We start from the raw sequence: 15,398 nt of genomic DNA, 5'->3' as shown, positions 1-15,398 counted from the left end.
CTGTTGTATTGTCAGTAAATATTGGGTATGTAGAAGGGTCTGGGAGAATTAATGCAGGGTAGTGGAAGGAGATTAGTTTTAGAAATGTTGGATTTAGGTTTTTCTCAAAAATTAATAATCAGGTCCAGCCAGCTGGTGAAAATATTTATTCAAATCTCAAGAAGGGAAGGGAGTTGAGTTGAAAATATTGATTTGGATGTCAAAAACATACTGATGGTAGTTAAAAGTGACATAAGCTGAGTTAATTTTACATAACTTTTGTCTGTGTTGAAGGCAGAGAACTGAGAAAAGAATACAGAATTAAAGAACATGTGTAAGAGAGACTACTTGTAGAAATAGGAATAGAAATAAGAGAATAGTGTCCCCTGTCCACTTTTTTAAATTGGATTGTTTGTTTTTTTATTGTTGAGTTGTAAGAGTTCTTTGTATATTTTGGATGTTAGCCCCTTTTTGGAGGTGTTTGTTTGCAAATATCTTTTCCCATTTAGTTGGTTGCTTCTTTGTCTTATTGATGGTTTCTTTTGCTGTTCAGAAGCTTTTCAGTTTGATATAATCCCATTCATTTATTTTTGCTTTTATTTCCTTTGCCTTTGAGGTCAAATTCCACCCCTATTATTTTATCATTTAGGGGAAATCTGGTTAAAAGAAACTATTAATGGGAGCCTGGAAAGAGCTGACTATGCAGAAGAATGGAAAAGCTAATCTATTAGACATTCCCTCAATCACCACTTAGACATAATGTGATTATGAGCAACCACTGGTGGGAATATTTGCAAGGTGGGAATATTGTACCACAAGAAATATCCTGTTATATACTGTTTCAGTATATTTTCACAAAATGCTATGTGATAGAATAATCTGATACTAGGTGTAACGTTTAAAGATACGTCAAGGAGAGAATGACTTAGCCTAGAGGTTTTGAAACACTATGGAAAATGGAAATGTTGGCCTATTCTCATTAACTATTGCGGATAACCACTATATTTCCCAATCTGAAAAGTATGCAAATTGTGGAATATTCACAAAAAAGTTTTTGGCAAATAGCATTAAGAAAGTAGATAAACGATTTTTCTTCCAGAGCAGGTCATTAGAGTTTACCTTGGTTTTCTATTGCACACGTAAATATTATCACCTACAATCCACACAGTAACTAGAGTACCCTGTACTCCATTTCTGTTTTGGCTACACGTCTGTTATCTTTGAAAGCTTCATGAACTTTTTTCAGTCTAAAAGTATACCACATTAGGATCCTGAAAGAGTAGAAATTAGCATTCTCTTCTTCTTCTATCACTTTAAAACATTATTTGGATTCTCTAGCCTCTTCCTTCAGGATTGGTACTCTGAGTTTAGGGAGGAAATAAGGCAAAAGCTTAACAACTGAAACAAATCACTTGGCACTCTAACTTTTTAATATATGTTGGACTGAGTGGGTAAAGTTCAGTAATTAGCATTATAAACACATCATTTTTTTTTTTGCTTTGCTGGTTTAGAGTGTTTGTGTACTCTATGGGTATTTTTTTTTTTTTTAAGTCTACCCTTGTACTTAAATTTTCTGTCCCATCAGCAAAGTTTAGCTAAATTGAGCCTAAAATATGCCTTCTGATAAAATGAAGTATCCTCCAAATTACTGATACTAGTTCTGTCAATCAAGTGTGTATGCATTTAGGAAAAAAACAGTTTGGCCAGTCAACTGTAAATGTTTAATAATCCAGAAACAAAAGCACACAGCTTGCTTCGATTTTGTCCTCAACTTTCTAGTTCTAATACAGCCTCGGGCAACTATGTAGTAGAAATTCCAGCCAATTTAAAAAAAATTACTTTTTAAAAAGTAGGAAAAATAAAGATTAGAAATAAAAAGGCAAATTTAAATTCTTTTTGGCACCTTAACCATTTCAGGATCACAGAAGTATAAGGATGCAAAGTTGGCTGTGTAGAACCCAAACCAACAGAATGGTAATAAGAACTAATTTGAAAAGCTGGTGACAGACTTTTAGAACCCTTGTTCACACATATTAGTTAAATCTACATACAGTAAATTATTTTATTTCCATTTTTCTAACCTCAAAACTTTAACCTTGCTGAATTTACTTTTCCAGTTGCCAAAGGATGTCTTCATTTACATATCTTGCTCTTTAAACTAATTGGGACTAAGTTAGAATATATCTCTGCCCACTCAATTTCCAAAGATAACTTGATAATATAGTTTCTGTTCCAAAGATGGGAGGCATATTGAATGAAAGTGACTGTAAAATGGATATTTCTCTAGTTCCCAGCTCAGATATTTTCTTTGAAGTACCCCATGGAAATTAATTCAGTGAGGCAGAGCCATTGGGCATAGTGAGCACTAAAGCAGACACGTTATTTCTGAAGGAAAATCCTCTCCTCAGATTAATTCAGGAAGGGAGAGAGAGCTCCAACATTTCTCTTGTGGTCTGTTCCATTTCACTGCACTTTGTAATAAATGTTCTGGTCAAAAGACCAAGTTCTGATGAAGTGGCACACAACTGCATGTCATCCCACAGCCTTAGAAAGGAAGTCTCTTTGTTTTTATTTTAAGCATACAGTAACATGGGATCCTATCAGTCTCTGAGAATTGAAATATAACAACACACAACTGATGTTTGGATTGCCTGTAAACCACAAAAGAATAGCCACAATTCCAGCAACTTTCCTTCTTAGCTCCAGCCAAGTGTTCTAAAAGCTATAATCTAGAATTCTAATATATAACATCATTGATTTTGGGGGGAAAAAGTGGTTTCAGAAGACAATGACTGATTAGTTCTAATAAAGCATGGGGTAATTGAAAGTGCCTTAGACAGGAACTTTAGCTTTTTTCCCACCCCAGTAATTTGCTCTGCAATTGAAGTCAATTATTTGGAGCTCTTATTTAACAGATGAGAAAATTAATGTTGAATGCAATCAGCTTTCTTACCTGTAAGTGAAAAAGTCAGAAGCTTGAATTTTATGATCTATAGACCTTTCTACAATTCCAAAGTTTTTCATTTTGCTTTGGAAGGATTCCATCACTGATGAAAAAATATTACATAATACCCTCCATTTTAAATGTAAAAACCTCTCAGGAAATCATTTTTTCTTAATTCATGAGGTAATCAATCAATATATTGTACTAAGTAAAAGAAAAAGGTCTCCTTGGCTAATTACCTCTAGAACTGATTAACAAGAAAAGATGTGTGATGATTCTACCTCCTGGAAGATCTTAAGGACTAGGGTCCCAGTGCTTCTCAATTACCATGGGATAAAGCAAACCTAATTACTAATTAGCTATGATAATAATGTAACAGGAATCAAAAATTAGGCAGTAGTTATCTATCACTTGTTGCTGTAGATGTTTATTAGAACACCCTTCCCTCTCTCCCAGAAGGCTGGAGCAGTTTGGTGGCTTTAAGAAAATTACAGCCAAACCTTGGTGATAGGCTGCTTATAGGTTGGTGGAAGGAGTTGGAAAGCAGTAGCAGATGATGCATAGTTTATTTCGGCTATGACTTTGAGTTATTTGTGAACTTCTCTCTGTTCTGATTAGTTGAAAGTCGACTATATCTCTATATTACTATATGTCCAGAATGAAAAGGACAATTTATCAAGGTCATTTCATGATCCTCAAATCCATCTTTAGCATTTTCTTCATGTTTACTCTTTATCTCCAATCTCTTCTTAAAGATACAGAAAATATTTCCATGAGAAAGAAAATTGGCGTACAGTAGAATTATAAGAGAAACACCTTTTACTGAATTGGAAACTTCATTAAATACCATCTGTTGTTCAGTTGCATGCATCCCTAGCATAGTAATAATATCAGTTATTTTTTAACGAGAAGGTTTTTGGGGATCATCCTGTTAACATTCAGGTGCTGAGTATGCTTCCCACGGTCAGTCCATATCCAAATCTCTGAAACCAAAATATAATCCATACAAGGTGGTTTAATCCATACAGAGTAATTCTCTGAGCGAGAGAAAGATTCGTAGGCCTTAAGGTTACTAGCTACTTTTTCGAAAAGCTCAAGTTTTGCTATAAAAGAGTATAACTCTTCCTTGAATAAAAAAAGGGGATGGGCACGGGGACAGAGAGACCGAGAGGGAGATTTTTCCCTTCGGGGGTTGGTTAAAGAAGAGGGGAGGGAGGAGAGGTAATTCTGGGCAATTACGTGGCAGAGATTGAAAATCCCTCCAAATGTAGCCACCCTGCGGATTAAGTGTGGATCCTGTAAAAATGGCTTCATATGTAAACTCAAATATTCTCTTAATAATAAGACTTTATTTGTGTTGGGGTCGGGGGCGGTGAGGGGGCTAGGGTGGCTCAGGCCTACATGGCACAGAATTTCGTAGTTCAAAGTGACATCAGGGAGAGATTTTTTTCTCTCTGGAGGAACTGGTGCGAGACAATTGATGAGTAGCAGTGGTGCTTCTAGGTCACCGAGGTTCCCCTCTGCAGGGTCCCCAGCCCCAGCACCGGCCTGGGAATCAGTAACAACGTTGTGCAGCAGGGATCCTACCTGAGTGGCCATGTTCCATGTGTTTCAACAGCGACACCTATGGCTGAAACTAAAAAAGAATGCCCCCCCCCCCCCCACCGCCACTGACAGAACAAGTTTTCTGGTTGTCTTTCAGGGTGGGAAGAGTAAATATCCCAGGGAGTTTTGGAATTCTCACGCGAAGGAAATTGACTGCAATCCAAATGAACTGTGCCACTATCTGAAAGGGAACTTTGCTTCCCTCCTCTCCAAATGGAGAAGACAGAGGAGCACTTATCTTCCTTTAGGAATTACCTCCTCACTCAACAGGGAAAAATGAATTAATCATTGTAGGGCCTCAGAAGGAATCAGTATGAATGGCAAAGCAAACCAAAATACACATCAAACTGATCACCAAATAAGCTCTCTATGGCAGCAAGGGCCATAGTAAAAGCTAAGAGCTTGGCCTTTGCCTTATACCTACTGGGTTTAAACCCAGTTCTGCCACTTACTGTCTATGATTTTGGATAGTTATTTAACTCTAGGCCTCACTTTTCTTACTGTATAATGAGAAGGAAACAACACACCTCATAGAACGATTTTTGAGAATTTAGTGCAAGAATCTACATAAAGTGCCCGCCACTGGACCCAGTCAACTGAGATTTACCAGGTACTCTTGTTTTTTACCTTTTTATACTGTTCTGCTGTTTACTTTGCTCAAAGACTCCTTTACTTTCATTAATTCAAGATTCATTCTATCATATAGTAACTGTATCTTGATTCCTGTCTTATTTCTTCTCTTTTACCTTTGCATCTCTATTTCTGAAATACATTTCAGTATTAAGTTGTATTTTTATTTTCTTTTTTCTTTTTTTTAATTTTTTTTTTTTTTTAAATAAATGGCCACTGCTTGAGAACTTCTGGTCACAAAGTTAACTACCTATAGGGCCAAATGAGATTATAAGTGATTAAAGCAGACAAGATGAGAAAAATAAACAGTGCTTGATGTGAGAGTGCCTGTTCTCTCTACAGAAATGGCCCAGTAGAGTCAGCTGTCTGCTGCTGGCAGGTGGAGGAAAGTCCCAGTGTTTTCAGGTCTGTTTTTCAAGAGAAGCAAGAAATGCAGTTAGTTTTATAATGTGGAATTCTCTAATCTTAAATATTGACTAGTGATACAAATTTTGAAAACATGATGGGCCAATCAAAACACACTTGTGGCCAGAGTCTGGCCATGTCGGTATGAGACCTCTGTGGCACCTTCCTGGGTATATACAACTTCGAATGAGTGCCACCTAGTGGTAAGAATTATAATTGGGACAATAATATGCTGTTTTATAGTTTATGATTCTAATGCTAAGTATAAATAATGGTTGACATCCTCCATTCTTTTCCTAAATAATTATCCATAAATACTAGTGGGAACAATTAGTTTCGGGAACTTCTCATCACAAACAGTGGTCTGTATCTTTCATTCTCACAGCAAAAACAGATACAGAAGAGCTGCCCAGTAATAGAGCCATAAAACCACTTACATTCTATTCTACATTTTCTGGGGAGTTGGTTCTCATAAATTCTGGATCATCTACTGTCTGCAATTACTGTCCCAAGCCTATGTCTTAATTTTTACCTTGTCTAGAGCTGGTATAAGGTGAGAGTGAAGGAAAAGAAAAATCATGGTTTATCTACCATCTTTGTTTAATTCCTTCTCTATTTTTACTGAATACCCATTCTAGCTTCTGAGATTGATTTTTTGATAAAATTACATCTTAGTTTATTTCTTTGTATTTTAAAATATTCTTTTGCATGTATGGTATGCCCATGATTATGACCTTTCAGTTGACCTGTCAGCAAACTATGGCCCGTGGGCCAAATATGGCCTGCTACCTGTTTTCATGAATAAAAGTTTATGAGAACATATATCTGCTGATTTGTTTACATACATCCTATAGCTGCTTTATTACTACAATGGCAGAGGTCAGTAGTTGTGACACACAGCCCCAAATATTTATTATCTGGCCCTTTACAGAAAAACATTGCTGTCTCCTGCAGCAGAACTCTGTTTTGATTACTAAATACAAAGTATATATTTTACCATTTGTTTGCTTATAATCTTTCTGCATGTTCATGTTTTAAATGTGTCTCTTAAATATACAGAATACTGCTGTATATTTTATTAAATCCAACCTTAATTTTTAACTGTCAAGTTCAGTTAAACTGAAATATCCATCACTTATTTTTACCTATTTTGTGACTTTTGTTTATCCTATTTTTTCTATGTTCCATTTCCCCCTCATTTCAAGCTTTTAGATTAAATATTATTTAAATGTCCTATTGCTCCAATAATACTTTAGAAGTTTTATTTTCTATTTCTATTGTTTACATAGTCTGTAAGTTTAAACACACACGTAACTGAAAAGTTCAGTGTTAATCAATATCTTTATCCCTCACCTGAAAAGTACAAATTCTTAGAACATTTAAATACCACATTCTCTCAGATCTAACATTTCCATTTTTTAGTTCTGACTTATTTTATACTCTTCAAATGAGTTGTTAATTATAATTATGATAATACTTTATGGAATAAATTCTTTTTTGTGTTTACTCTGATGTTCGTCAATTCTTTTATTTGCCAGTTTCTTGCTTCTCAGTTCTTTTAGGTTGCATTTCCTTCTTCAGTAAGCACATCTTTTAAAAGATATTTCAGTGAAGGTCTGCCATATAAGAAATTGGAGTGTCAGAAGGGAAGGAGACAGAAGACGAGGATGAAAGAAAAGATAGTCTTTCAATAATTTTCCAAATCTGACCAAAGATAATAAATAATAGGTTCAAGAAGAATATAAAATCCAAACATGGTAAATACAATGAGAACCACACTTTGGTACATCGAAGTCAAACTGCTGAAAATGAAAGACAAAAAGAAAATGTTAAAAGTACACAAAGGAAAAAAGTTATCTTTAAATTAGAAACAATAAAATGGGCAGCTAATTTCATAACAGAAATGATGGAAGCCAGAAGACAATGTGATGACTTATTTAATGATGAAAGAAAATAATTGCCAGTTTAAAATTCACTTGAAAAGTACATGAAAATGTACTTCATGATTAAAAGTGAAATAAAGAGTTTCCAGACGAACAAAAACAGAGAAGATTCACTCTCGGCAACATTACAGTAAATACCACAGGGGTTTCTTCAGGCAGAAGGAAAATGACCTCTGACAGAAACAAAAAATGCTAGAAGGATAAAAATCACTGGTATTGGAAAATACATATATGAATTAAAATAATATTTATGATAAAAATAATATTTTGTATGCTTACATATATTTAGAATTAAAATACATGACAGTAATCACACAAAAAAGTCAGAGGGGGTTAAAAGAAGTTAGAAAATTATAACTTTTCTCACTGAATTTTAAATAGAAACTATTATCATACAAGACGATAATAAGTCAAGGGTATCAAGGGTACATATTGTAATCCGTGGGGTAATGAGATAGATGATAGATCAATCGATCGATCGATAGAAATATATATAGTTATGTAGTATAACTATACTCACTATAATGTATAGCTATAAATACATATGTGTACATATATTTAGATATATAATATATATAATATATGTAATATATTCCACAAGTTAATAGAAAGTTAGAATAATAAAATACTTGATCAGTGAAACATAAAACAAGTTGCATATATGGAAAACATATTAGGATGGTACATATCAAAGCAATAATATCAATAATTGCATTATAAAAGGACTAAATATTCAAATTAAAAGACAAAGATTTTCAGACTGAAGAAAACAACACAAAACAATATGTTCCTTATCCAAAATTTAAATGCAATGACATAAAAAGATTGCAAGAGAATGGAAAAAAATATTTAATGTGTAGCTCTACTAATATCAAATAAAGTAGACTTTAGAGTAATCAATATTACTAGAGTCAAAGAGAGACATTTAATTTTACTAAACAGATAAATCTACCAGAAAAAAAAACAATTCAAAATTTATATATATCTGATAACTAATAGCTTTAGAAACAATAATTGACATAATTTAAAGGAAGAAAGGCAAATTTATCGTTGTAGTGGTTAACTTAAAACACCTCTCTCAATAACTGATAGCCCAGCATTAAAAAAATCAGTAAACATATATTTGAAAACATGATTCACCATATTAATTGACATTTGCGGAAAACTACACCTAGCTATAACAGTGTTTTCCAGAGCGTATGGAACATTATCAAAATAAGCCATGTGCTGAGTAGTAAAACAATTACCCCAAATTACATACCCGTCGCTTTTTGTTACTACCGATTTGTACCTCTTAATCCGCACCTCTTCTTCACCAGTCTCCCCACCCCATCCCCAATTCTGCAACCATCAAAATGCTCTCTGTATCTATGAGTTTGTTTCTGTTTGTTCATTTGTCCTGTTCTCTAGATTCCACGTATAAGTGAAATCATATGACATTTGTCTTTCTCTTTCTGACTTATTTCACTTATTATAATACTCTCTAAGTCTATCCATGTTATTGCAGATGACAAGATTTCATTCCTTTTTGTGGCTGAGTAATATCCCTGTGTGTGTGTGTGTGTGTGTGTGTGTGTGTGTACCACCTCTTCTTTATCCATTCATCTATTCACGGACACTTAGGTCTCCTCCATATCTTGGCTATTGCATCTGGTAGATTGCTTATCTCCATTTTGTTTAGTTCTTTTTCTGGAGCTTTGTTCTGTTTCATTTGGGACATGTTTCTTTGTCTCTGCATTTCGACTGCTTCTCTGTTTGTTTCTATGTATTAGGTAGAGCTACTCTGTCTCCTGGCCTTTGTAGAGTATTCTTATGTGGTAGATGCCTGTGGAGCCCTGTAGCACAGTCCCCCTAGTCACCTGAGCCAGGTGCTCCAAGTGTGTCCCTTGTGTGGAATGTGTGTGCCCTCCTGTTGTAGTTGAGCCTTGGTTGCTGTTTGCCTGTCAATGAAAAGGACCTTCCTTCTGCTATTGGTTATGAGGACTGGCTGTGACTACAGTGGAGGAGCAGTTGTACAGGAGTTGCTCTTACAGAGCAGGATTTGCTGTAATGGGTCCCTGAAGCCTGTCCCATTTGCCCTTTAGGTGTGTCTTTTGTGGAGGTGGTTGGGTAGTGGTCTGGTGTTGTCTGAAGCAGCTACTAGGTGTGTGAGATCTGGGGTCTCTTGGGAGGGGCTCTACTGCAAGCCAAGTTTAGCCGCTGCCTGCGGCCACTTGTTATGAGTTACAAAGTGATCTTCAGATGGCTGCCACTTGTGCTGGGCTTGGAGGTGCCTAAGAGATGCTAATCTGTGGGCCAAAGCTGGCTGCTACTAGTGCCCAGCTTTGGCTGCTTAACAACAGGTATTGGGCATGCCGAGACCAGTTGCTGCTTATTTGTGTTTTGTGAAATTTTAAGAGCTTTTAGAAAAGTTCACAGTATGAGCCAAGATAGACTAGTTGTATGGAAAAGCCATTGGAAATGCTTTTGTGGGCACACAAGTTGGGTGGGGCAGGGTCTCAGGGAATCATCAGGGTGGTGCAAAAAGTATTAGCTAGGTTGATGGAGACTCAGATTTGGCAGCCACTGATGTCTGCACAGTGGGTGAGGGGAGAGCTCAACAAAGAAACAATGGATGCCAGAACTTCTGTGTGGGAGAGAACTGCCCCTCCAGCCCTCACCCTGAAGCCAGGCAGTTCAATTCCTCCCTGTATGTTCTTGGAACCTTTCAGCCTGTCCTGGCGCTAGAGCTCAGAGCAAGTGAGTCAGTCAGTGAGTAAGTTTGTGTGGGCCCTTTAAGAGGAATGCCTAGTACTCCAGCAACCTTCTCTCTTACTCAGCCACAATGTCTGCTGGTTTTCACAGCCAGAAGTTGTGAAGACATCTCTTCTCAGCACGAAAATCTTTGGCTCAGGAGCCCGGTGTGGGCCTGGGAAGCTTCGCTCCTCAGAAGGGTCCTTGGAAGCCAAGATTTCCCTCCCAATTTTTAAACGCCACACTTGGGACCAGCCTATTTTGCATCTCCCCCAATCCTATCAGTCTCAAAGTTTGCTACTTCTGTATATCCTTAGTTATAGGACTTCTGTTCAGCTAGATTTCAGGTGATTCTGCATGTTGGTTGTTCTGTAGGTTGGTTGTAATTTTGATGTGGTTGTGAGTGGAGGCCTGCATCTTTACTGCCACCTTGACCGGAATGCCACTGTCTCTTGGTTTTAGAGCTCTCTACGTCTTGAATCAAAGTGTAACAATTTATCTAATCATATTCTTCACGATTGCTTTGACTTTCTTGAATCTTTGCATTTTCATAAATTTTAGAAACAGCTTGTAAAATTTTACAAAGGAACATCAGGGTATTGAGTGTGATTATATGGCTATATGAATTGATTTTGGGAGAAATGACAAATTAGTAAACTATTGAGCTTTCCAGACTATAAATATGGTATAACTTCAAATTATTTAGATCTTATCTATTTTATCTAAATAATGTTTTTCTCTGTAGAGATACTGCAAATCATTCGGAATGTTTTTAGGTGTTTGAGATCTTTAATTACACTTCTAATTGTATGTTATCAAAAATTTTATCTTTTTTCATTGCTTATAGATGGAAACAGATGGTTTCTAAATAGGAATGTGACATAAACACCTTTGATATTTAGAAAGAAAAAACTTCGTTGACAATGTGGAAAGAAGAGTAAGCTTAGGGAGTAAGAAATTTAGTAGGCTTCTGCATAATATACGTGATGTAGACTAAACTCAAATCGTGGGGCTGGAAAAGAAGCATATAAAAGAGATAGTTATAGCTTGGTGTGACTTTTAGATATGTGCGGAGGGAAAGAATTAATGATTACTTTAACTTCTGGAGGGATTGTAGTATTAGTCACTACAGGTGACTAAGGTGGAGGAAGAAAAATTGAGACTTCTGGGGAGAACCAGGTCTAAAACTGAACTCATTAAGTTTAAAATGCTTGTGGAACATCCAGATCAAGCTGTTAAATGTATAGTTGGATTTAATATAAGTATGACGTTTAGGAGAGAAATCTTGGCTTACATTTTTGTAAAAGTGGTAGGTAAAGACATAGAAGTTCAAGAGATTACTTAGGAAGTGTGTAGGAGGAGAAGGAAACTGTCAAATGTAGAACCATGGATAGATATATAAATATATAAGATATGAGCAGATAAATCTGAGCAGAAGACTAAGAGATAGGATAAAGAAGTAGGAAGAAACTAAGAAAATAAAAGCCAAGAGAAAGGAAAGTTCAGTGTCAAACATTAAAGAAACCTAGGTACAACAGAGTTGAAAAGTTTAAATATTTCGATTTTATCACAAAGAAGTCATGATAACCTGACAGAAATACTTCTAGTGTCTTGGGAGTGAAAGCCAGACAATGATTCTTAGTCTACTCTGTAGCCCAGTATGAACAATGATTTTAAAGAGCTTCATTGAGAAGGAACAAAGAAAGATAGAATAAAAATCAGAGGAGGGAAGACTCGAGTCACTTTTAATGAGTGAGAAGTAGTAAGCATGCAAAAAAAGAAAGAAGGAATATCACTGATCCTCAAAATTTGGCATGCATTAAGTATTATCAAAGACACTCAGATAAAGGAAATTCCTGAATTCTGCCTTACAGAGCTATTGATTTTGTTGGTTTGAGATGGAGCACTGGAATTTGTGTTTTTAACCCTCATGTGAATGTGAGGTCGGTATTGGAAAGACCACAATTTTAGAAATACTGCAGTAAGCAAGGATAAAAATGATAAAACCTAGTCTATCAAAGTATGAGAGGGTATAGAGTCTAGAGAATAGGTGGTAGAATAAGCATTGTAAAGGAAGAATACACTTACCCCTTTGCGATAGGAGGAAGGGGGCAAGTTTTGATATAAATATACATGTCTGTAGTAAGCACACAAAGATGAGTGAGTTTCATTTTGAAGGTTTAATTCTCTTTAAAATAAGCAGTAAAATCATTTACTAAGAATAATGCACAAGGCTAAAGAGTATACACGTGAAGAAATAATTTTAAAATGAAAATTTTTAGGGAGTGAGGAAGAGAACATGACAGTATTGCTGGGAAGCTAAGGCCCAGGTAAAATTAGGTACTATTATTTATTTGTAGTGACAATGATTTATAAAAACCATGACTTTCCCCTTTCCTCCCCGCATCAGTCTGGGCATTGGACTAGGTGTTGGATGGCTCCAAAGTTAAAGTTTTTGTTATAGCTATAGGAGAACAAAGGGGTAAGCTAATTATGCCTGTTGTCAATTTATTGTCTCTCAGTGGCAAATCCACCCTTATTGCCTTGCGGTGTGATACTTGGGATGGACCCTGTAAATATTTGTCCTAGCCAGCTAGGCCTTGTCATGAGAGAGGGCCAGAGTGATACCGTAAGTGGAAGGGGCTTCTCATATAGATGCTTTCCTCCTTGGTCCTGTGATGCAGCTGCTAGAGTTTGGCTTTCTTGTCAGAAAGACATTCTGAACATGGGCAGCTTCTGTATCAGTGATATGTGACCAGTGATGCATACTCCAGTAGGTAGCTTCTTGGTAAGTCTAGTCAGTGCTTGACTGTGGGGGTGAGGAGGGGTAGGGAGTGTGGATACTTTTCCCAGTTTGTTCTTTTCTTAAGTCTTCTCCCACAGCCCAAGAGCTGGTAGGTGCTCCTCATGTGTGCTTCTTCTTCTTTTTTTTTTTTAATAGTTCATATACAATATTGTATTAGTTTCAGGTGTACAACATACTGATTCGATATTTATATACCTTAACAAACAAATAAAACAAAACAGAATTGGACTCAGATACAGAGAACAAACTGCTTATCTATTAGTGTTCTCTTTACTTCTTTTGTAGTTACTAATTAATAGTTCTTTATGTTAAAATTGCCCTGTTCACATTACTGGTGTAGTTTTACCTCCTTATTTCACTCTGAATAATTACACTGTTTGAGAAATTTATTTTGAAAATAGCGATTTGAATAAGTTAAAAACTACATTCTCAGAATGTTGATGAGATAAATTATTTGAGGATAGGAGGAGACAAAGAGTTTGGTTAACTTGATTAATTTCTTCCCTCACTTAGATTGGTTTCTTTGAGTGTAAAGATGACTTAGATTGGTTTACTAAGAATGAAAGTAAAGGGAATTATTGAATGTTCACACAATATATTTGGAGACCCATCATTGTGCCAAATAGTTTTGTAAAAGTGCATTGTTATACATGAATTTTCTTATTGTGTTAATAGTGAGGAAGCATCCATGAAATTTTTCCTGTTTCCAAGCTACTTGAAAGTTCACAGGATATATGAAATGTTTTGACAAATTATATTTAGGTAGATTTTTATGTTAGTAATATTAACTTTCTGCTATGCCACAGTTTTTATTTTGAGGATAGTATTTGTGGCACATATAAATCTCCACTTGTAATTCCTGACTGATATAGGGAAGAAATATTCTTCCTTAAAGAAAATGTTATTTAAATACTTGTTATTTTCTATCATTAGGAAGGCAAAAGTGAGGGTTCATGCTTTTTTAATATGCATTATCAGCATTTTGCTGGCCATGGGTGTGCCCTTTACTCATTCTACCAAAGTCTACTGATCTCTGACTAATACACAGGTCACCATTAGGTGTCAGGGACACAGAAGTATATCCCCACCCTTGAGGAAATCTAAGATAAAACAATTACCTTTCTTTCATGTATTCTAAAATTCACATTCTCTTCCACATTTTAACATTTAATATCTAAAATTGGCAGCCCTCAGCCATACCAGCTACCTCACAGATGGCATCTTATCATTTATTGAGGGCCAGGCTACAATTGGAAAGTGATTGTCATTGCCTGCACATGGGTGAACTTGGGCATAGCAATTCACATTGTCTCTTCAATAATATATTACTGGTCAAAAGTGTTGGCCTTTGGGGGAAGAAAATTTACAGATAGAGTTCCTCAAAGGAACATGAAATAAGAAAGGCATTTCTCTGACCAGAAGAGACTCCTCTAGGGTTCATGGCAGGAGAGAAAGTAAAGTGGGACACTGACCAAGCATGAAATTGATGGGTAGGGGCCCTACAGTATTGACCAAGTATGCTACTTGTTTCATTTTGTGTACAAGCACTGCAAGAGTTAAAGGAAAAACTCAGTAGTAAGTATAGCGACTTTGTTGTTATTTCTGATGACATTTGTTGTTATTTCTGATGACATGAGTGGAAAAATGCACCTCTAAACACTTTAATCAAAAAACATTTTAAGGCTCATCTAAAAAGTAATGTGAATCTGTGGCCATGCTACCCTAAACAAGTCTGATCCCTTCTGATCTCGGAAGCTAAGCAGGATCAGGTCTGGTTAGTACTTGGATGGGAGACCACCTAGGAAGACCAGGTGCTGTAGGCGTAAAAAATAAAAAAAAGATAAGAGATTTTAAGCTGACAAGTTCCTTGTAATCTGTGAGGTCAACCAAGGGTTGCCTCGCCTAAAAATAAAATAAAATAAAAAGTAACGTAAGACATAATTATTTCAAAACCTTTCATCAGCTTCTGGTAGACCTTTTAATGTTAGCACTAAAGCCTGACGAGCAAATGTCAGTAGCTTGGAAGAAAAGCCTGGAGACAAAAATGGACATCCCTTTAATACATGACATAATGGCACATCTCCCGATGCCCTTAAGGCGATATTATGGGGGAAAATGGACATCACCACTTCTGATTCAGAACAGTTGAACTCTGATTGAGAAGAACTTTTGGGAATGGTAAGCAACTTATTTTGCTAACATTTTTCTTTTAATATAAGCATGAGCAGTATGTATAATAAAGTCTAGGTCTAAATGTGTTTAAAGAGTTCTTTCAATAAATGTAAAGTAAAAACATAAGATATTTAATTGGCAACTTTTTTTCTAATGGTATATAAAACAATCATGCCTTTTA

The 15,398-nt window shown here is 36.0% G+C and overlaps 1 pseudogene; it reads left to right on the top strand.

Annotated features, from left to right (window-relative positions):
* Positions 1–14,749: 14,749 nt before the first annotated feature.
* LOC111730160 lies at positions 14,750–14,868 on the top strand (annotated as a pseudogene).
* Positions 14,869–15,398: the final 530 nt, after the last annotated feature.

This window comes from Pteropus vampyrus, unplaced genomic scaffold (genome assembly GCF_000151845.1).
Source record: "Pteropus vampyrus isolate Shadow unplaced genomic scaffold, Pvam_2.0 Scaffold302, whole genome shotgun sequence".
Classification (NCBI taxonomy): Eukaryota; Metazoa; Chordata; class Mammalia; order Chiroptera; family Pteropodidae; genus Pteropus; species Pteropus vampyrus.
The sequence above is the reverse complement of the archived record's forward strand: the minus strand, read 5'-3'. Positions and strand labels throughout refer to the sequence as shown.